Genomic DNA, 23,061 nt, shown 5'->3' with positions numbered 1-23,061 from the left:
TTTAGAGTAACAATCACATTAACTCCGTTTCACAAACACAACCACCCAATTCTGTTCCAATATTGTAAATTCTTCAAGCCAACTCAAAGCTAAATGCGACAAAAACGGGACAAATTTTTTGCACATAAAATAGGGATATTACCACCTAAAGTCATTCCTTGTATGTTATATTTATCTTCTTCTGTAAATTTAGGCTATCACAAAATCGTTATCTTCAATTTTTTATCCGGGTAGGAAATGAAAAGAAAAATTATATCTAATGCTTAAAGTCAGTTTGAGTTGATCAAACATCAGGTTGGAACGTTATTTTAATAGAAAATCCTTTCATATGTTTAATTAAAGAATATCTATATATTTAAAAGACATGTAAAATTAATACTGAAATTAAACCATAAACTCATGTTAGCATTTTTCGCGAATCTAATTTTCGCAAAAACCACCACCTCGCTAAATTCGCGATAATTAATTCCCACGAATATTCTCTTTCACGAGAAGTTCATAGCTACGTTCCAAGCATCCTATTCTTTAGCGCATTCACTTAAAATAAACATTTTCCACCTTTACGCGCTTAAGTTTTGATATGAATGATGGGTATTTCCGAACCAAATGACATATCATTTTCTTTGTGTCCAACATTCAAAACTGTCTCAGTTTTAAAAAATGCAAAAAAAAAGCTTAATACCATTAAATATTTCTTTGTTTCTGCTTTTAGTCTCTTGTTGCATGCACATGTTTTTGTGACTTTTAGCAGGACTTGAATTGAGAATATCGTGTAAACTGTACTCATGGTAAAAATTTTGCTACAAATTGAAATTCTTATTTAATATCAACACAAAGTAATACAAAACTACACGCTTTTTTGATGGATAAAGATAGTTAGTTTACTAACTTTATTTCGTTTGTTTTTGAATAACAACTAAAAAATTCTCTTTCATTAGTTAATACAGAAGTACCTTAAATTTTCGAAAAACATTTTTGTTTTGCCCTTGTGGATTGTTCCTTTGATCTTATCAACTACCTCATTTATATGCAAAACATTTTTAATGCTTGGTGTTTATTAACATAATCCATTTTTTAATGCAGACGAATTAGCGAGAACAGCAATTGCAGAATTTTTTGGATTAAGTTTAATAGTGTAATTACATTTCAAGCAAATATATAATTATCTTGGGCTTTCTCTCTTCACCCTTTATAATGTTCATACTGAATAAGTTATACGTATTCGCTAGGCGGTGACTGTTTAGCGAATAACATCTTTCAAAATTTTTGTTCAGGTCATGTGTATTACACCCACTCCCATTTCGGTGTCCATATTTGATCTGCATCTGTTTTCGTATTAATATACACGAGCAACAAAAATCAATTTCCACATTACTTGCAAACCAACGTTCACACATAATTTAATGAACCATTCGTTATGCAGTCGTTTTGTTTTTCCCATTACGTGTCAACTACGCAGACAACTTCTGCACACGAATTTACTTCACATTCGAAAAGTAGTCGTATTTTCGTCGTCGAGTCACAATCGCACCGATCACGTGCAATTATAATTTAAAAATGTCATATATCAAGGCCAGATACACATTGCCTTACACACCTTTCGGGAATAAAATAACTAAAATATGTCAAAACACTAAGTTCATAATATTTATAAAATGGAAAGTGAGTCTTGAAATAAAAAACACACGTGTAGACGGAATAACGGCAGTTAATTAATCCGTGATAAAATATATCAATTTCTTAAAAAAAGAGAATTGGAAAATGTAACATGAAGATAAGAGTGCTATGATTGTAAAAAGTTCCGTATAAATTGTAAAATATAACAGAACGAGAAAATTAAATATACATATAAATAAAAATCGTAGCTATACGTTCTTATACTACAATTTCAAAAATAACAAAAGAAGATAAGATAATGTGCTTTCACAAAGGCTGATTTTAATATGAAAAAAGTAAATAACAAAACGTACACGTTTTTGATATAAGAGCATCTAAATATTTAGGAGAACATTTGGTACGAACGGTATTTTGAATCTAAATTTGAAATAACTGTCTGGTTTTCTTTTCCTGCTTTTTTATACTTTGCTAATCGTAAACTCGTCTTATTTCTTAACAAAAGTCGGAAGTTGACTGTTAACAACATACAGCAACGAAAGAAATGTGAAAAATTATAAAGTGTTTTCTCGTATGTGCATGTTGTCTGTGGCGCTTCTCCAACATTACCATCATTTCCAGAGCAAATGATATCGTGTATTTTTAACAAACAGAAAAAAGTAGAACAATGTGTCACACAGGTAATGAATATATGGTAAACAATACATTTTGTAATCCCCTGAAACAAATTTATCTGGCAATGAACAACTTTATTTTTCAATTCATTACAACAGTATAAGTAAAATAGTTCCATATAAAACACTATTACAATAAGTTGTCATAATAGACACAACTTGATCAATCATTGATGACATTCTGCAGGAGATTTCATTTATGCGGCATGTTTTTCCACCAGGAGCAATTAACCAGTATTGTCAGATTGGAAAGGTGCAGTTGTTTTCTCACTTTTGTGATGTCCATCAGAACCTACAATAATAAGCTGTGTGTTAAACTTTTATTACTGCCAAGAAATAATTTGTCTTTTTGAAAATGTTCCTGGAACTTCATACTTTCATACAGTTTCGCTTACAAGTAAAGGCTGGCGGGTTAAATACATTATAACAATAACAATAGGAACATTTCATATTCATACTTTCAGACTTGGTTAAGCCATAAAAACATGCAGTATTCTTTAGCGTAACGGGTTATTTAAATGGCAGAAAATTACCTAAGACAATGGGTTGAATAAAACATGCCACATAATCGACATTGCTGTCCGGTACTGATCCTGCTGTTTGGTTCGTTAGTGGAAGTTATTTGTATTCCTTTCATTCAACTACCACAGTATTAAATCTTGACAGAAAAAATTATTGGTTTTGGTGGATGGTGACAATGCATGTGGCTGCTGTCTTGCGAAATTCCAAGGATTCGTGAAATTCGCCAATTCATATGTTTCGACATTCATAGTTGTTTGTTTCAGTACAGCTGAAATCCATTGCTTTTTCGATCATAAGGCAAAAGTTCTTCAGCGGCTTCTTACTCTTTGAGGGAAACCTTCCCTTTTTGTCATTAAACTTTCCGAATTAAAAGACTAGTTCAATCTGCATTGCAATGTAGATACTCCTATTTTACCCAACATAGCGTCTTCAGTTCCCACAAGTAAGTAGAATACAGGAACTGCGTTTGAAGTTTTTATGCGAGACACACAACCATGAAAGCACAGACAGTGCTTGATTGGAAAACTGAGTAAGATATCAATGATCTTTTTATCCTAATCCGTACCAGAAAGTGTCAATGTACACAATCTGTCTCTGATATGACTCGTCAGCAGGTTATACCCCGCTTTTCCGTCCTGATCGCGACGTTTTGGCACGTGTTTATTAACTATCAGATAATGGTCAAATATTTGACCAACATCAACCAACATAATCTTTTATTTGTATGACATACTGTACGGCAAGAATTCATCAAATCGTTGCATTTCAATATGACCTATCGGAAACAGAAACATGTTTTTTAATAAAAACACAATTATACAAATATGCTGTGAAGGCGAGTTAGATTAGATTGCTGTATCGCACGTTCGCGTGAAAAATACCTCTGTAAATATTACAAAGCAAAAACTGATTCAGTATAAAACAACTAAACTTAATACCTTGTATTGCATTTTTTGGCTTAATTAACCAAATGAAAAACTCGTAAATCTTTTGAATGAATGTTCATAGCTGCAAATCAGGTGTAGGATTTTTCTTCTGCTGGATTTTATTTTTATTTGTCTAAAAATGTTTACAATGAAGGTTAAATCTGAAACATCATAACAAAAAGAAAAAGGGATGGGTTTGAAAAAGACATGCCACAATGTTTATTAAGAAGTAAACATGGGGAATTTTAGGAATATTAAAATTAGTAGACGCAGTATTCAAAATATTAAATTTTTAAAAAAATACAACAATTGCGATTATTTAGAACTTTACCGTTTTTATAGTGAGCAATATTCGATACCATGAGCTTGCTGATGTCTTTTGGTGAAAACAGCTTTGACAACATGGACGGCAAATTGTCGAAATTAGTTATACATTACTATGAAAAATCTATTTGAAACTTATATCAAGCTTTATCAAGTGAAACTAACTATTTGATAACTCAATAAGTTTTAAAAGATGTCTTTCTAGAAAAAGTTTACATTTTGAACTTGCAAGGCATGGATGTTAAGTTGAAAAAACAATTCATATAGATCTATAATAAGCTATTGGAATTCTTGAAGTGTGGCAAGTTTTATGATTGGAATAAATTAACTGACATGTCTTTAAATAAACAAATTCAATAAATACATAAAAGTTTTTTTGCAGACATTATTAACTCAACTTGTATTGTATTTTTTGTAAACAAAAGTAGTTGATAGTATGCCGACTTTAATGGACAATGGGAACTTTCTTTCAATATTTAAAACTCATAATGAAAACTCGTAATTGACTATATATGAAAAATATTTTTTTTATTATAAATTATTAAAAAAAACGTAGAAAAAATAAAATGATGGGGAGGTCGAATTCACCCATGAAAACAAACAACAAATACAAAATCAAAGGGGAGATGATATTCACCCAGTAGATGCACAACAGTTTTTTCAAAAGTAAACTTGATGGGGAGGTCGAATTCACCCATTAAAAACAAACAACAACAAAATCAAAGGGGAGATGATATTCACCCAGTAGATGCATAACAGTTTTTTCAAAAGAAAAATTGATGGGGAGGAAATAGAATGGAAGAGATGGAAATTACTTTACTTTACTCTCTTAAAAATAAATACAAAATATCTTACCTTCGGTGAGTAAATGGACGAAAGTACTAAGCAAAAAAGGTTATTTTACTTGCAATTAGCATAGAACGCAGCTTAAACAATCACCAGACTCACTATAATAAAAGAGACTACATTTAAAGACATTCTTGAACATCAAATACAGATTAAAAATTCAAAAAAAAAATTTTTTCACCATATTAAATGAAGACACGTTGATTGGGGGATAACAGAGAGCATATGGAGGCGTGTATCTATAGCTGTCATCTTCATCTTTGGGAAAGCCAGGGTACAAAGGAAGAGGTATTGGTGAAAAAAGAAAATGATGAGATAAACAGTGACGGATTCAGAATATTCTAAAAGGTCTTGTGTTCAGTGTTGTTTGGTTTAATTTATTTTGATGTGAGATTTTTGTTTTTTTCCAAGACACTATAATATACGAAATAAAAATAAAATATTTATATAAAAGTTGCCCTGTTAAATAATAATGATAAAGATAATAAAATAATAAAATATAAAACTATGGGTAATAAGATCAGATAGAATAAAGAAGTATGTATAAAAGTTAAAATTAAAAATGATAATGATAAAAAATAGAAAACCTTGATTGTATAAATATGAAAATTTTGAGGATTAGATTGAGAAAACGGAAAGAATTACCGCGTGCGAAGTTTTGTACTTAACGTTGACAGTGAAACATGGGGATATTAAAACAAAGCCGTCCCATAAGATGGTGATTTATACTTTTAAACCGTTTTCATTTTGATCGAACGCTTGAACAATGCCTTTTTATTTTATTTTGCATTGGGAGCAATACACCTTCACACACATGTATTGGGAGCGCAATTGCTCAGCTTTATCCAATCAGTCTTGTAGGAAGAAAATAATGCAATGCACCGAAGAAATAAATGCAGACAGATATCACTTGTGTGTAGTAACTGCAGCGATGCTTTTACTCAACATATGTTACGTTGCTGTTAAGCGTCATACTAGCATTTCCTCCAACGACAATATTTTGCAGAAAACAGGACCCATATGTATTGCTGTAAAATGTGATTAGCTCTGTCATTTGATACACATAGTTAGTATGCTACCTTTGCATCTTTATTACAGAACTTCTTGTTTTTTACATTGAGGGCTAAGACTCGAGCTAAAAAGTTTTCCAGCAATCTATTTACCGATACTCAAATCTAGATTTTTAAGAAAAGTGCATTGTAGGATTTGTCGTGCTATATAAATATATGGTTATAAAGGCAGAAAGAAAGTTATAATAGCATTTTTGCATTATTTATGCGATAAATTTATTTAGTCTAGTATAATGATACAAAGTATATTTGACGGTCATAGTGGATATCGACATTTTCCTTTGGTTATGTCTCAAATGTTAAATTTTATGATGTTACGGTGCGTCGTCAATAACACTACTTCAACGTCAATATCCTATATTAAAGTAATGAATCCATTACAGTGCACTGAAAACTTTAAGGCCAAATAACTTGGAAACGAGATGGTGAAGTCAATGATTCCTCACCGCGTGGGTAACTAGGGACCACCTAGGACTAATTTGGGTAACTTTCCCAAACTTGGGTCCACGAATCCTTTTTAGAATGGACGGGTTAATGACGTCATCAAAAAACCTTTAAACCAACTGTTTATCCATAGTGCATGATCCTTTACATTTTCTTAATCAACGTTTAAAGATCTTCATTAATCACTCATCAAAACCACACGATTATATACATTTTCTTTATCAGAAGTGTAAGCTCTACACAATGGAGGAAACATGAAAACAAGTTTCTTAATTCATTTATTGTGTATTTGCACTGCTGACGTCAGCAAAAAGTCTAAAACAACCTATTTTTCCATTGTCTTTTTGCCTAAGTGGATTACTCCACCGGCCTTTCGACTAGTTTTAAATAAAGAATCTCTTAAATTTTAATTGAAATTTGCCATTTACCACACCATTAGAACACATCCAATTACGAAGTTATAGAACAATGCACGATAGATAGCTGGTTTTAAGAGAAAAAATAACACTTGATCAAAATGACACCTTTAAAAATCATATTCCGAATTTGGAAAAATTATTGGTTCCTTTATTGTTTTGATAATTTTTTTTAATAATAATATGAGAATTGGATAAGAATAAGGAATAGAATGTTGGTTTTGCAAGATTCACGAGTCTCAACGAAAGGTAAAAAATGTTTATTGCATTACATCAATTGTATACATTTCTACCCAATTTTTGATTTGACTTTCAGGACAAGATTTATCTGAAAATGTTTAGAAAAGAGGACAATTTGCGTACCAGTAGGTTATAAGAAAAACTAAAATTCATGTCCATTATGCTTTTTTGATCAGAATGACAAATCTTGTAAAAAACAATCATTTTCAGAATATCTTTCAAATTTATTGTGTCAATTTTTGACATAAATATGGCTTAAGTCAGTAAAAGGTATTTTCCACTTCTAGACAGGAACAGAAAAGCTTCTAAGCATGCATAAAATGTTCACACCACGTGAGTTAAAAGTTTTCCTTCCTGTTCTGATCCGGGGAAAGTAGAATCGACATCAACTTCCTCTGTGCGAAAACGACCAGTATAACATTAGTAAACCAATCACATTTAGTGAGAATTGTTTAATTCTCTGTATGGAATAAGTGCAACAGTATATGGAATTTTCAAGCAGTAGTGTTCTTCTCGGCTCTGTTTGGAAGTATAAAGTGGAGAACAGGCTTAAGTTAAGTAATCACCATTAAGGGCACATTAAAAGCAATACTAACAATTAAAAACTTTTTTCAGATTTGATGTAAAGTTTCGTAAATTTTGTAATTCGTAAACTCAGCTCTCAAGGATTCCTATTACGCCTTTATTTGGAACAAGTGTATATTTTTATTATATTGCGTCTTATGACAGTGCAAAGGTATTTATGTAATTCCGACTAAAGTAAGTTTCTTTCTTCAAGCCAGTTATGGAGGTTCACAGGAGGATTAATTCTAAATTAAAAATATACGGAGTCATTATGAATCACCGGCGACATACAAAAGCAAATTAGGGAGATGTGATTATATAATAATGATTATAATATAGAAGTTGTAATACTAACACGACAGTAGCTACCACCCATTGATTTACCTGTTTTGCGTAGAAATACCTCAAGACATTCTCCGGTGTAGCGTTTTGATCCGGTTGAGAAAACAGAACACCCTGATTTTTTCGTGTCTTAGTATTTGATTGGCTTAGAACGTTCAAAATAGAACTTATGCGTTACATCAAAATAATTAAAGTCGCGTGTGCTCAATTAAAAAAAACGTTTCTTTTTCTATACACTTGTGCAATAAGTTCGATTCAGATAAATCATTGTTACATGAACATTTTAAGTACGAAATAAAATTGTTAGAAATGCGCAAAAATTGATTTGTAGAATTACACGAAAGCGACGATTTCATAAATATATTATTTACGCAATAAATTACCAAACTGACAATTAATAATCAACAAGATGCCCAAAACACGTGAGCATCTATCCATGGCATGTGGAAATCCTAATGCAAAGTGAATTTGTGTAAATCATTTTTTATATTTTTTGGTTTGTAAGTTCTTTCATAGGAATTATGGCTGAGGTAGTAGTGTGCCTTCTTTAACTAATTTAGTTTTTATGCCATGCTCCAGGATTCTGTTAACTAAATTATAATTTACTTACGGGACTTACTCTTACATAGTGAGGTAAAAAAAAACACGAGAAAACGAGAAAACCATATTATTGTACAACGTTAAACATACCCATTATGGACATCCTCGTCTTCTATTTCGCGAATATCTCTGGGTTTAACCTCCTCCTCCGCCTTGCTCTCACCAAAACAGGTGCACCATCATTTTCCCTGCAACAGACAACGCATATCTCTATTAAGTAACACAGTGTGATAACACTTTAACATAAATAACTAGCAAAAACTTACGCCACTCTCTTCACTGCTCTCCTCGGATTCTAAATTAATTAAAAAAAGTAAACCATTAGTATTAAGTGGTCATTAGAGCGAATGAACGTATACATTTTCCGTTATAAGGAACTCAGAATAGAAATTTCTTTCAACGCATGATTTTCGTTTTATTAGAAACATTCAAAATGCACAATAAAATGCGAAGATTTTGTAAACACTCTTACATTGTGAGGTACAAAATAGTTACTAAAACGAGAATATCATTTCATTGTAGAACGGTAAACCTACTCATTATGGACATCTTCATTTTCTCCTATTTCGCAATTTTCCTCTCGGTTTAATCTCTTCCGCCTAGCTCTAACCAAAACTGGTGCACCATCATTTTCCCTACAAAAGACAACGCATATCTCTAATAAGTAAACAGTGTGCTAACATATTAACATGAATAACTAGCAAAAACTTACGCCACTCTCTTCACTGCTCTCCTCGGATTCTAAAATAATTAAAACATAAGTAAACAATTAGTATTAATTGGTCATTAGAGCGAATAAGGGTTTATATCAGGTTACCCATCGGACAATTATATGTAGAATAAATTTTTCTCCATTCCTCCACACCTACGGGGGCTTGTTGTTGTTGCTGAACTTGTTGTTGCTATTGTGGCTGACGTTGTTGTTGTGGCTAATGTTGTGTCCTTTGTTATTGTGTTAGGGTTCCTGTGTTTTGTTCTAAAAAAGGCGATAAAACAAAAAAACAAAGAATCGTTTGGTTTGTGCATTATGTATGTGTTTCCCTGCAATGTATCTTAGTTGCAATCTTGTGTTTTTGATTTAGAATTTCTCTTTTAGAGCCAAAAGGAGGTTATTAAAATTAAATAGATACACGCTAGAAAATTTTCTATGAATTAAAACTTGGCAGACTTGTCTGATTTAAGATCTGCTTTAATAACACGAAAAATTTGTCTTTCACTGAAAATTACAAAGAAGACCAAAATTTCTGGTTTGCAAGTGAGATGTTTTTGAGTGGTTAACTAGGGGCTACCAGAACCTAAGAAAAGACTGATTTCCTAAGTCTGGGTCAAGCAAACCGTTTAAAGAAAAGACACATTGATGACGTGTCGTTAAAAACACATCAAGCGTTTAAGCTATACACATTTCTGCACTGCTGACGTCATTAAAACTCCCAAAACTACTTTTTTCATTTTTTGGTTGCAACGTTTGGAACCAAAAAATAACGTTATTTAAACGCTAATTTCTAACGTTTTCCACACATACCTAAATTAAACGTGTTTAAAACGGTATGAAAATAACGTTCTTTAAATACCCCTTAAATGACGTATTTTTAACGTTGTTAGTGTGACGTTATTAAAACAGTATACGATTACGCGTTTTTGTAACGTTTCTTTTCTAACGTTATTAAGACAAACATAAATTTAACGTTTAATGAACGTTGTGAGGAAAACGTTTTGTGCACGCCACTATATGGTAATTCTTATTATATATAAAAAGTGTAGCTAGCCATGTAGCCAAGGTTTAAATATAAATAAAGCTGTTTCTTTATTTTTTGAAAATGGTTTGGGGCTTGTCAGTTTTGTAATGACCATAAAAAGAGTTTCTTTCTTGAATTCTTGATGACTTGGCTTTCATGTCAGTGTTGTAATGACCTGCACGTTTAGCCTGTCGTAAAAGAGTTTCTTTCTTGAAATTTTGATGAATTGACTTTCCTGTCAGTGTTGTAATGACCTGCATGTTTAGCCTATCATACACAGTGATTTTTTTTCTTGAAATTTTTATGACTTGGCTTTCATGTCAGTGTTGTAATGACCTGCATGTTTAGCTTGGCTTTCATGTCAGTGTTGTAATGACCGTACAAATGAAAAAGCAACACGTGATAGAAACCTCAAAGGAGAAAAAAAATTTATTTATTATAACTTATTAATATTTTATTAATACTGAGATTTTATGTGTTCCATAATAATTAACGCCGTTTGTATTTCACCGATTTTAATTTTAATAAATTTATATACTTATATTCTGTTTTTTTTTTACTTTCTTTCCTGCGATTTTCACTTAATGACGTTTTTAAACGTTTCTTAAATCACCATATAAGGTAACTTAAATGTTACAAATGGAACATTATTTGAACACCCTGAAAGAAGTGGTTATTGAATGTGCAAACGGTACGTTATTTGACCGTTAATTGAACGATAAAAATGGCGTCTTTTGAACGTTAAAAAAACGTTCTTGTGCCCACTGGGTATGTTGCAACTGTGAAACAATTTTAAGACTCTCAAGGTGTAAGAAAATGTTCTAAATTAATTGTCCTCGAAAAAAATAATAAATGTTCGATTTACACAAAAATAACACAAGAATTTCACCATTTTAATTTCATTCCGTTTTTTTTTTAAATCCAAATTTCACTTAGTTATGCATAGGTCAAAACATCGTAAGTGTATAACCGTGTTATCTATAGAAACTGGAAATGGAAATGTTTTTCATTCAAGTGCTAAGTTGTTTAAACAACTACATGGTCTTTTTCTAGTGCACTTGAAGTCAAACAACGCTCCAAATTTTTTTTGTGATTTCTCTAATTGATCAAAGAAAAAAATTCTGTCAAAGGTATATGCATCGTTCAGTTATTGAAAAATTCATTAATATTTCTTGTATGTGGTTTTTTTTGGTTGGGCGTTATGACATTTCTATTTAAAAAACTTGTCTAGAATCATGTTCTGTTTGTCGGGTAAATTCCTTAATTTTGATGTATTTTTAAAGAATTTTAACCACGTTTCCAAATTTTCACTAATTCATTTTTGTCCTTACTAAGTATTCAGAGTTTTTCCCTCCAGTTTGTTTTAATTCTTTTTCAAGGAAAAATTTCTAATTAACTTAAAACGAAAATTAATCTTTATATTCGTAGCATAAAAAGGATATAAACCAAGTTTTATATAAAAGGGACGAGGCTTTGTACAGATTTTGTAAAAATGTAAAAAATAAATAACCAGGGTAGCAAATATTGTACAACCTTTCAGATTTTACATTAGCCTTGATCTAGATAAAATCGACAATACTTATTTTATAAAAAATTGCTGTTCTTTTATGCTTTTATGCTGAGATTTATACATAGACCATTAAAAAAAATCATAAGAAAACCTCAGTGTAATATCTCACTCTTATTTAGTTTAATAAAGTTATCACAGAAAACCTTGATATCTTTTGGGAGTCGTTTTAACGACAAATGGCTTTTGTATCGAAACTTAATTTTGAAGTTAAGATTTTTTAGCTAAGAATTTTTGAACCTTTTAGCGCCATTTCTCAGCAACTGCTTTTTTTTTAATTTTGCAATCTTCATTGCTATGGTTTACAAACTTTTCCTTTCCTGCGTTTAATCTGTGTTTATGTTTTATGCACTAAATTTTTTTTGTTTCGTTCTCAGATTTAAAGCAACTTTATCAACTCTTCTAAATTAAGAAAGGTGTTATTGGCCTAGAAAGGAATTATCAGAAGAGACTTGATTTGCTACCAAAGCAGTCTCAGTATGAAAAGAGGAAATATTGCGTCCATCATTGTTATTTCCTGTTTTGTGACTGATGCAAGTATGCATTGGAAAGAATATTAAAAAAATACATGACTTTGTCATTGTGAAAAGAAGCGATAAAAAATTAACACGTTTGTGATAACTTGTAATATATATTTTTTTAAATTTTATTTACAATATATCTTACAATATATCCAGCAATATATCATTTCATACTTTAACCACAAATACAGGTTTGCTTTTTTTTATATAATTAATAATATTTATTCTACCATTCTTGCAATCAAAATGTACAACGCACTTTACCCTCAACTTACGACTATTTTTTATTTAAAAATTTTGTATTTAATAATTATTCAGCACATTTACCCCAGAAGATACTGATGTTTATTTTTATTTGTTTAACATTGGGTATTTCTTCTTCATACTTATATACGTTTCTTGTATTCCACACTTCTTGTGTTACGGCTGTAATAATTCTTATCATTAGTCTTGTTACGTGTGATTTTTTGGGGAGATCAGTAATGTTGTTTAACACTAGGTAGTCAGTCGGGGTGGATTGTTTTTGAGTGTCATGCAGGTTTTTATTTTTTCAGTATAAAATTCCCATACATTTTCTGCCAATGGACATGTCACAAAAACATGTTGAATATCTTCCATTCCTTTACAGTACTTGCAGTTTATACCGAATTTATATCTATATCTTTTCCATTTATTTAAAAAGTCATTTGTCGGCAGAATTTTGTGTAGGATTGTAAAAGTTATGTTTTTACATGATGGTATGTTGTAGGAGTTGAAAACGTTTGGCCAAATACTTTTCCATTTAATTTTTTTTTCTGTTTTTGCCTCCCATTTTTTTGTGCTTTGACTGGAGATGGTATTTCCTTATGCAGTACTTAATATATTTTTTTGACAGTCGTTTGTTCTTTTAGGGTTTCTTTATTTTGTTTAAATAAATTTAAAATGCTCTTATAATGCTTTGAAACATTGCAATCTATAGTTATTATGCATGTGTTTTGTAGTTCCATGACTTTTTGTATTTGCTAATTGTTATAGCCGTCCAGTATCTCGGTAGAAATCTTGAGGTGGAATTATTTTTTTCTTGTTGTGATTCCATATAATGTTTTAGTATGAGAGCATTACCTTGTTCTTTGACATTTATCAAACCCAATCCGCCTTCTTTTATTGATCTATATACTGTTTCCCTTTTTAATAGTTCTGTCTCCATATTCCACAAAAAACTAAAAATATTTTCTTCTATTTCTTTTGCTGCCCGTTTGGGTATAAAAAGTATGTTTGCAAGGTGCCAAATCTTACTAAGAAGAATATTATGTATTAGCAGGATTTTCCCTTTATATGATAAATGTCTGTATTTAATTATATTTATTTGGTTTTAATTTTATTTATCTGTTTTGTCCAATGTTCATTTATATCATGTAATATGTCGTTACTAATCGTAACACCTAGGTATTCTATATGTTCTTGCCAGTTTATTTTGGATTTTTCTATTTCGTAATTCGTTTTCTTTTCTCCTATCACTAGTCCAATTGTTTTTCGTGATTCAGTTTTGCACCAGAGGCTTTTTCGTATTTGTCGTATATTTTTAACGCTTCGTTGTAAGATGCTAAATTTTGGAGAAACAGTGTCGTGTCGTCCGCATATTAAGACAATTTATGTTCTTCCTGTTTTCCGGGAATATATATACCTCTTACCTTTGGTTCTGTCCTAATGCATACAACCATTACCTCTGCTAGGAGTACGTATAGTGGTTGGGATAGGGGGCATCCCTGTCTTATTCCCCTATTTATTTCGAAAGTTGCTGACAGATGACCGTTGAGTGGCTTTGACATCTTTGTATAGAGTTTCTATGTAGCTTATAAAAGGATTTTCAAATCTCATCGCTTTTAGACTTGTCCCAATAAAGTTATGTTCTACCCTATCAAAAGCTTTTTGTTGGTCCAATTGTATGACGAATACAGTGCCCCCTTTTTCTTTATAGTATTGAACGAGATCACGCAATAGAATTATATTGGAGAATAAGTTTCTGCCCGGTGATAATAATGGCGTTATGGACAAGATAAGACTGAGAAACAAGTTTTTTTGCAGTCTGTTGTTTATATAGCATGATTCCGCGCCAAGGGAATTGCGCCACTGACCGAGTACTGATGGACCTGGTTCTTACAAGCAGAAGATTTATTAACAAGCCTTTTTTACCATAAAAGTAGCTCTTAATATCATGTAATGTATCTATTTTGTTGCAGAAGATAGAACTAAAATACGCAATAAAAATCGCATTTACGTTGTAAAAGTAATTCCAAATTCAAACGCTCGCAAATTATTATTGCGCATTTTAGAGAAAAAAATGTATCGTAACAAAAACACGTAGTTGGGGTTAGATCCTTTTAAAGAGCGCATTTTGGTCAGAATCAATCTCTTTAAAACTTCTTTTTGACCGCACGGTAGCACACGTGTATTTTTAGCAGTAAATAATGTACCTGTTGAATATATAATATGAAGTAAGCCAAAACAAATGGAGCGGCGTTTTGACAGTGGCCAATTCGGCGGCAAATTAGCTGTGATGTCACTCTATTTTTAATTTCACAAGAAGCAAAAAATATGCATACACTTTATGCAAATTTGCATGTAAAAATTAATTCTGATGTTAGAAACAAATTATTTTTAGTTCTTAGAAAAATAAACACTAGTGGCTCCTTTTGATTGGTTAAAAGTTTACAGAAACATATTTCTCTGCTTAAGAACAGAAAGTATTTTTTTTCTTCTGTAACGCGAGTTTTAAACGAAAGGGTGCTTAGCTAAATTTCACTGGTGAACTCGCCATTAATTCTGCTAAAATCTTAGAAAAGGCCCTGTAATACCAACTTATCAACTATTTATTTGTAAATGACCTTTCCAGACTGATAAATTAATTTTTTTTTGGAAGTTGTTCAGCTGGATAACTTACAAACACTGCATGAATGCCCATGCAACGAAAATTTTACTGTGAATGTTCCGTTTTTAAGCTGACAGCGCTATTGTCACGATATCACCAAATTAGTTCAACTTTGCTCTGTCATAGCTTTGAAACTAATAGGTCATGCGCTAAATCTCTGTGGGTCTTAAAATTAGTACTTTTGTCCGACCACTGTAAACGCGGATTTACCGTTGTCAAAACTATGTAATCAAAAAACAGAGCTAGCTAACTATATAATCAACTTAACTTAAATCAGTTTTGTTACAGAGCTACGCTAGCTACATATCGTTTTGTAGATTTTGTAGTTCTTCACACATTTTAAATATTGTCTTTCCCTTAAAGCTTATACAAAAATATGCAAAAGCCATAGTTTAGAAAACATTAAATGTAAATCTACAAAAATTACTCATTTCAGTTGCATACCATTCTCTCCCACAAAAATTTACACAAAATGTAAAAATCAACCAGTTAAGAACACAAAAATTTTTCTTTTTAAGTGTGATGATCTGTACTACCCTTTACCAACAATTCTGAAGCTAAATGTAAAACAATAAGCAAAAAATAAACTTGAATTATAAAGGATCATTTTTTGGAAACATACGTTCATAAACAAAAGTTTACACAAAATGTAAAACAGATTGGTTTTTGAGAAACACATCTAAATCAACAAAAATAATTGCATTAAGCATGTCGTATATTGCCATTACCCATCAATCTTCCACAAAGAGGTTATGAAACACATCAAAATTTACAAAAAATCAGTCGTTTCAGTCCATACAGTCATCACCCATTAGATTACAAAATCATAAACAAAACAATAATAAATAACTTAACACACACACTTTAAATTCTATAAAATTTGTTCCACTTATCATATTGCATGTGGTCCCCCTTGTAAAGTGCACAGGTAATGTGAAAGAAATTATAGATAAATTCCAGCGTGACTTCATTTGTTTCCTTTTTAGCGGCAAGCTCCTTGGCTCTGGCTTTTGCGTGGCAGGAAAAAAGATGCTAAGATTTGGTGAAGAAAGGTCTATTTCTTCTAATGGGGACATCGTTGGGGTTATAACTATTATTGAGTGTAGATTGATGGCTTCTGATTTATTTGAATTCATTAAAAGTTATAAGAATGCCTTTGTTTGAAGAAATGAACTGATAATTACTTTGCTTCACCTAGCACCCCAATCCTTTTCCCTGCCACGCAAATGCCGAAGCCGAAAGAGCTTACTACTGAAAATGTAAACGACGAAAGTCATCTATACTATATGGGCATAAAAATACATCCTACTATCCTGCAAAAGTTGAAGTCTTTGAAAGATTTTGTAGGTAGCTTGTTACATCTTGTCTAGCTTGTTACATCATAATTTGTGCTCATAAAAGAAGAGAAATTTGGAAACTATAGTACTTAGCTATAAATAATTAAAAAGAGGAATAACAACAGAAGTCATAGGTTAAAGCTAGTCATATGGGATGGGAAGCTTCCCATCCCATATGACTAGCTCTAGAGGCTAGACTTAGAGGCTTACATTAGCTAACGAACAGTAGCTAAGACACCCAGTTAAATATACCTAACCTGGGAACACTTACCTATAACTAAAGCTAGCTATTCATGCTTAGTAAAACACATATAAAGAGAAGCAAGAGTAATGTAAAACACTACAGTCCAACAAACCAACGTTTTCCGTTTTTTAGTCAGCCAAAAGCTTTATGTAGCATTTTGAAATTTAGGACAATACATTAGTTACGCGCCAGGGCACATGAATTATGCAACAAAACGTAAACAAATATGGCTACATACGCGGTATTATATAAAACTGTGGCTTTTCCTTGGAAATGCGAGTCTGCTTTCTCCACCGACATAAAAAACCAAACGTCTAAAAATATCAAAGCTCTTACTATTTGTGATTTCAAATCCACTTTAAACTCAAGCCTTTGTTTCCTACTTCTAACTTTACTTTACACCTAGCTCCACTTCTCACTTCACTTTTCTACTTCTTCACATGGTCTCTTTTCTTTTTAAATATATAACTATGCTTTTTTAAACCACTTTTTTCCTTTCTTTCAAGGTAAAGGGATCGTTCTTCTGTGCTTTTTTTGGTGGCCTTTATTTTCTACTTCTAATTTACTTTACTTCTAGCTCGACGTAGCTCCACTTTCACTTCCAACTTCACTTTACTACTTCTTCACTTGGACTTTTGCCTTTTTAAATATGCTTTTTTGAACCACTTTTCTTTTCAGGTTCTTTTAGATGTTTTGCTGCATATACAAAAAAAAGGCCTTAAAATCTTACACTAAATGTCAAATCGCATTAACTCCTCCACCCAAATCTTACACAAAATAAGAAAGAACAGCTTGCAAGGTGTAAAAAGTTACAACAACAACACTCGCAACATCGACACTCACAACACCAATACTCACAAAAGCGAAAGTAAGAACACCGACAGTTACAACACCGACAGTCCCAACACAGATAATAACAATCTCAGAAATAACGCATCTCAAATATGTACATCTTATAAGTGATTATGTTGAAAACCCTCAGTATTTTATTCTGAAATGTCAAAAATGAGGCCTGCAAGTGTTAGCACAAATCAACAAATATAAGTTATTTTACACATTTTAAATATTGTCTTTCCCTTAAAAGCCTATACCAAAATATGAAAAAGCCATAGTTTCGAAAACATCAAATTTAAATCTAGAAAAATCAGTCATTTCGGTTGGATACCATCCTCTTCCACAAAAATTTACACAAAATGTAAAAATCAACCAGTTAAGAACACAAAAATTTTCCTTTTTAGTTCCGTACTGCCCTTTAGCAACAATTTTGAACATAAATGTCAAAAAATCAATGAGCAAAGAATAAACTTGAATTAAAAAAGATCATTGTTTTGGAAACATTGTATACGGTTCGTAAACAAAAGTTTACACAAAATGTAAAACAGATCGGTTTTTAAGAAACACATCTAAATCAAGAAAAATAAGTTTATTCAGCATGTCGTATATTGCCATTACTCATTAATCTTCCACAAAAAGGTTATGAAACACATCAAAATTTTAAAAAATCAGTGATTTCAGTGCATACAGTCCTCACATTTAGATTACAAAATATAAAAAAACAAAAACAGTTTCCATCACAACATTAAGTATATAATTTTTTTATCATCAGCAAACATTTATCCCTACAAAATTTTGTAAAATTCTCAAGAAAAACAAAAACGTGAAACCATGGAATTTTCTTCCAGCAAAAATTACATCACATATAGTTAGTTCTCGCAAACAAAAGTTTACAATACAAAATATAAAGACAAAGTTGTTTATATAGTCTGAAGATGTACTTAGTGTACGAAAAGCTTAACAAATAAATACTTTTTAACTTTCAAACTCGTTTTATTTTTTCTTAATTAGTAAAATATGGCTGTTATTTTTACCGATAAAGACATCAGCTTTACAACAGCTTACAGTGAAGTCTGATTTACAAAGATTTGTTCTTTCAGTATGTATACTGCATCTGGTCTATTTCCACAAAAGTTTACACAAAATTTTAAAAAACAGCATTTTGCAACACGAACAATATGAACTGTCAACCATACCATCCTCTTATAACCTTTTTAACCCGCCTAAATCATAAACCCATGTAAATTTCCAACCGAATGTAAAAAATCCCTGTAAAAAAACTTGCATTTTACCTGTAGGCTGACAAAAGTTTAACGGGATTTCAGAAACAAAACAATAAAAATAACTTAACACACACACTTTAAATTCTATAAAATTTGTTCCACTTGTCATATTGTGGTCGCCTTGTAGATTCACAGGTAATGTGAAAAAAATATACTCTATGGCCATAACAATGAGTCACACCATCCTAAAAGTTCAAGAAAGATTTTGTAGTTAGCTTGTTACATCATAATTCGTGTTCATAAAAAAAAAGATAGGTTAGAGCAAGCTCAGCTTGGGATGGAGCCTTAAAGCTCATTAGCTATCAGCTAACAGTAGCTAAGACACACTTATATTCTTAAACTGGAGAGACTTAACTGAGTCTATAGCTAGCTCTTTATGCTTAGTAAAAGACATTATAAAGAGAAACAATAGTAATGTTAAAATGATAACAGTGAGTTCAACAAACCAACGTTTTCCGTTTGTCCAGCAAATTAGTTTGTTCTAACAGCTTTATGTAGCATTTCGAATTTTAGGACAAATACATTAGTTACGCACCAGGGGAAACATTAATTATGCAAAAAAATTGTAAACGAATATGGCTAGCTTTTTTACTTTGAACAAAACGTGTTAAAAACTTTAAGAATTTGGAGCTTTAATGGCTTTTTTTTAAGAATGCGATTCTGCTTGGCAATTTTAAGTGTACTACATAAAAAAAGTAACACGTAGCTTCAGCGACAAATATATCAAAGTTCTTACTTTTTCTGAATTCCAATCCACTTGAAACTGTAGCATGCATTTTCTACTTCTAACTTTACGTTACTACTTCCTAGCTCCTCTCTTCACTTCCGAAGTAACTTCTTGTGGCTTTATTTTTCTACTTCTACTTCTTTACTTAGAGTTTTCTTTCTCTGAATCACTTTTTGCACTTTTTTCAAGACGAAGGGACCATTCTTTTGTGTTTTTTTCGGTGTCGAGGGACACCGTCGTTTTCATCACGTGACGTATACAAAGTAAACCCGCTAACAAAATAGACATATTTTTTTCGGTAACGCCAAAGATATTTTCGGCAACATCAAAGGAAAATAAACACATCCACTTTGCCTGTTACAGACACACAGACACACTTAGCGTATTATTATAAGAGATTATTTTGTTTAGTAAACTGCAGGACAGGGAAAATACATAAAAGATAAGAAAAGTTATATTTATGAAACATGCTTTTGAGTGAATTTACTTTCATACTTGCAAATGCTTTGTCCTGTTTTTGCTGTCTTTGCCTAATGACACCTAGTAGCTTCTTTATGTATATCATGGAATAAAGAAGTGAATAATGCTGATGCAGTTGGAGTATCCCCCCAAAAAAAAATGCATGAGAAACTAGATATATAACAATTTCTCTATGTGAAAATACTACTTGAACCAGAACTTATACGCCAACAGAGATTTTGACATCATATGAAAAGTTTATGATTGCCATATTTATCTTGCAAGTACCTATTTTCTGTTGTGTTCTACATTGAGCATTTACGACGTCCGGAATAGATGAAGTTTTAGAAACTTTTTAAAAAGCAGAATATAGAAGTTCAATACACGTTTTTGGCCAAGTACTGGAACTTTATAAGCAGCATTGTAGCTTCAGTACTATTTGTGCGACAATATTGTTTCAAAACTGAAAAAATGTTATTAAGGTGATCTGTTCCGAAAGTTTAGTTAACAATTGCCTCCAAAGATGGCTTAGCTTGTATAATGACATGAAATCATGAGAAAATCGGGCACAAAACTTCTGTAACAGGAAGTTGTGAAACTTTACAGAAAATACAATTTTAAAGAAATCCACCTTAAAGAATTTTTTCGAAACAGGCTGCCAAAGTTCTAGATTTGCAATTAACTATTAAAGTTTCGTCAGTTATGTTGCAATTGAATAACGACAGCCGAGACAGCTTACCTTATACGCTCTGGTTGTTGCTTCATGTTAATGCATGTGTGTTGCACCTCTCATCTTTTCTATCCTTATCATAATAATGCACAAACCCGCTGCCAGCAGCCATTATAAAAATAATATAATGACAAGTATAAAACCCAGTTAATTATTCCTGCTCGCATAGATTTTTAAAGATCATTAAGTGCATAATTAAAAAATTCATGAACAGATCAAAACATTCTACAAAAAATGTTGTGAAAGAACTTTGGTGTGAGATTTTTTGTTCAGTGTATGAATTTTCTCAATTTAATCACATGAATTTCGTCTATATCGACACCAGCTTACTTTAAATATAGTATATATTTTTATATATTATTATATTTTTTTGTCGAACAAAGGGCTACAAAACTTTCTTTTTTTAATGCAGAAAGTGAGGAAATATCGCGTAGCTATATAATGAAATAAAAGCCTAAAAATAGATAAATCAGTCATAAAACAATTATTTTAAGTAAGTACCTTATTTAACTTCTTGCACTCAATGATTTTTCAACCAGATTTGAAATTCTTGTTCTGCTTTTTGCGATAAATAAATTTAAGTAAATCTAAATATTTCGGTTTTAGGTACCAATTTGAAAAAGTAAAAAAATAATGGCACTGAGACAGGTATATAATATCAGATTTTTATTTTTTGCTTTCTAGTAGTCATTTGGATATCTTGAAAATTTTTATTATTTGTTTAGACACGTAAAAATAGCTTCTCTAATCAAAACAAGACGTATGATATACGCAAACAACCTCGCGAATAAAGTTTACAAAAAGCTGTCTATCAAATTGGGATTTTTGTTACGAAGTTAGACACGACATATTTTACTATTCAGATACACAATAATATTTGTTACACACTTATTTTTCAAAATTGATTTGTGAGACCTTCCTGAACGGAAAATTCCTCGAACTTTTAATTTTCGATGGGTCCGTCTTGGGTGAACCGACTGACAGAAAGAAGAAAGACCACAAATCCACAAACCCCAAAATTTGCGAAATTCATTAATTCAGTTAATTCTGCCTACATTCACTTTTAAAATGTTTGGTGGAAACACCTTTATTTACTAGTTAGTTAAACAAGTGTTTTGAACACTTGTCTTATCTTTTTAAAAAAAAAAAAAAAAAAAGTAAAAATAGTTACCAAGATGAGATTCGCACACACGACGACTCCCGTGTCGGTGCTCAGAGAGGCAAAAATTTCCATTCTTGTAGGACACAGTTGCGTTTTAATACAAGCTCACGAGCTTGTAACAATATGAAAAGTATTGTCTTGAAGGAGTTGACCACGATGGATTTAAAAAATTTCGTATTAATGAGTTCATTTGTAAGTTGGTTTTATGTAAATAGGGGCATTTAAAAAGTATGTCAGCTCAAATATTCACCATATCTGACCACCTCTCCCCCCTTGTTTGCTCAAGTTCACTTTTGGCATTGCACCCGCACAACCATAAACAATAAATGTCATATCATGTCAAGGAAAATAAAAGGAACATTTATTTTTTAAAAAGCGAATGTACACAAAACAAATATATCCTTCTTCGTTTTTGTTTGTTATACTACATGACACCCTCCCTCCTCTGTAGGCAAACATACTTTTTCAATGACCCGCTCTCAGATTCAGTTCTTGCGACAATTGTATGTGAAAAAAGTTGCTGTGGGTGCTAAAATTATAGTATATAGTTTTTCAGTATTTTTTTTGTTTCGGGAGAGCGTAGCGTATCCCGTTTTAATTACAGCCGCGACTCCTCCTCCTCCTACTACTACTCCGCGGATTTCGACAGGCGGTCGGGCGCACTTATGTGGGCGTAAGGCGTTTTTTGGATAAGTTGCCGGAATCCGAAAATTGAACGCTTCTGAAGGTCCCTTTGAAACCATTAGTAGCTGAAGTTTGTGTGGTCTTGAAATGTCACGAAATCTTGGAAATCATTGCTGATTTTTTAATTATTCTATGCAACGTATTTTCTCTCAATCCATTTAAAGATTGTGAGAATCTTATTCTGTTTATATTTTGCTCGGATATTGACATATCTGGGAACAGTATTTGTCTTGCGAGTGCTTTAAAGCTGAGATAAGGACTATCTGGGGACAGTACTTTTTCTCAGG

The 23,061-nt window shown here is 31.8% G+C and overlaps 1 long non-coding RNA gene across 1 annotated transcript in view; it reads left to right on the top strand.

The window, feature by feature from the left end:
• The window catches only part of LOC130642159 (uncharacterized), a 29,079-nt gene extending 6,018 nt beyond the window's left edge, over positions 1-23,061 (top strand). The window contains exons 4-5 of the long non-coding RNA XR_008982555.1: positions 21,535-21,576; positions 21,654-23,061. This is a non-coding gene — a long non-coding RNA (uncharacterized LOC130642159). The remainder of the gene's footprint in view (positions 1-21,534; positions 21,577-21,653) is intronic.

Source organism: Hydractinia symbiolongicarpus, chromosome 4, assembly GCF_029227915.1.
Source record: "Hydractinia symbiolongicarpus strain clone_291-10 chromosome 4, HSymV2.1, whole genome shotgun sequence".
NCBI classification, from domain to species: Eukaryota; Metazoa; Cnidaria; class Hydrozoa; order Anthoathecata; family Hydractiniidae; genus Hydractinia; species Hydractinia symbiolongicarpus.
This window is presented reverse-complemented; position numbering and strand designations above follow the sequence as displayed.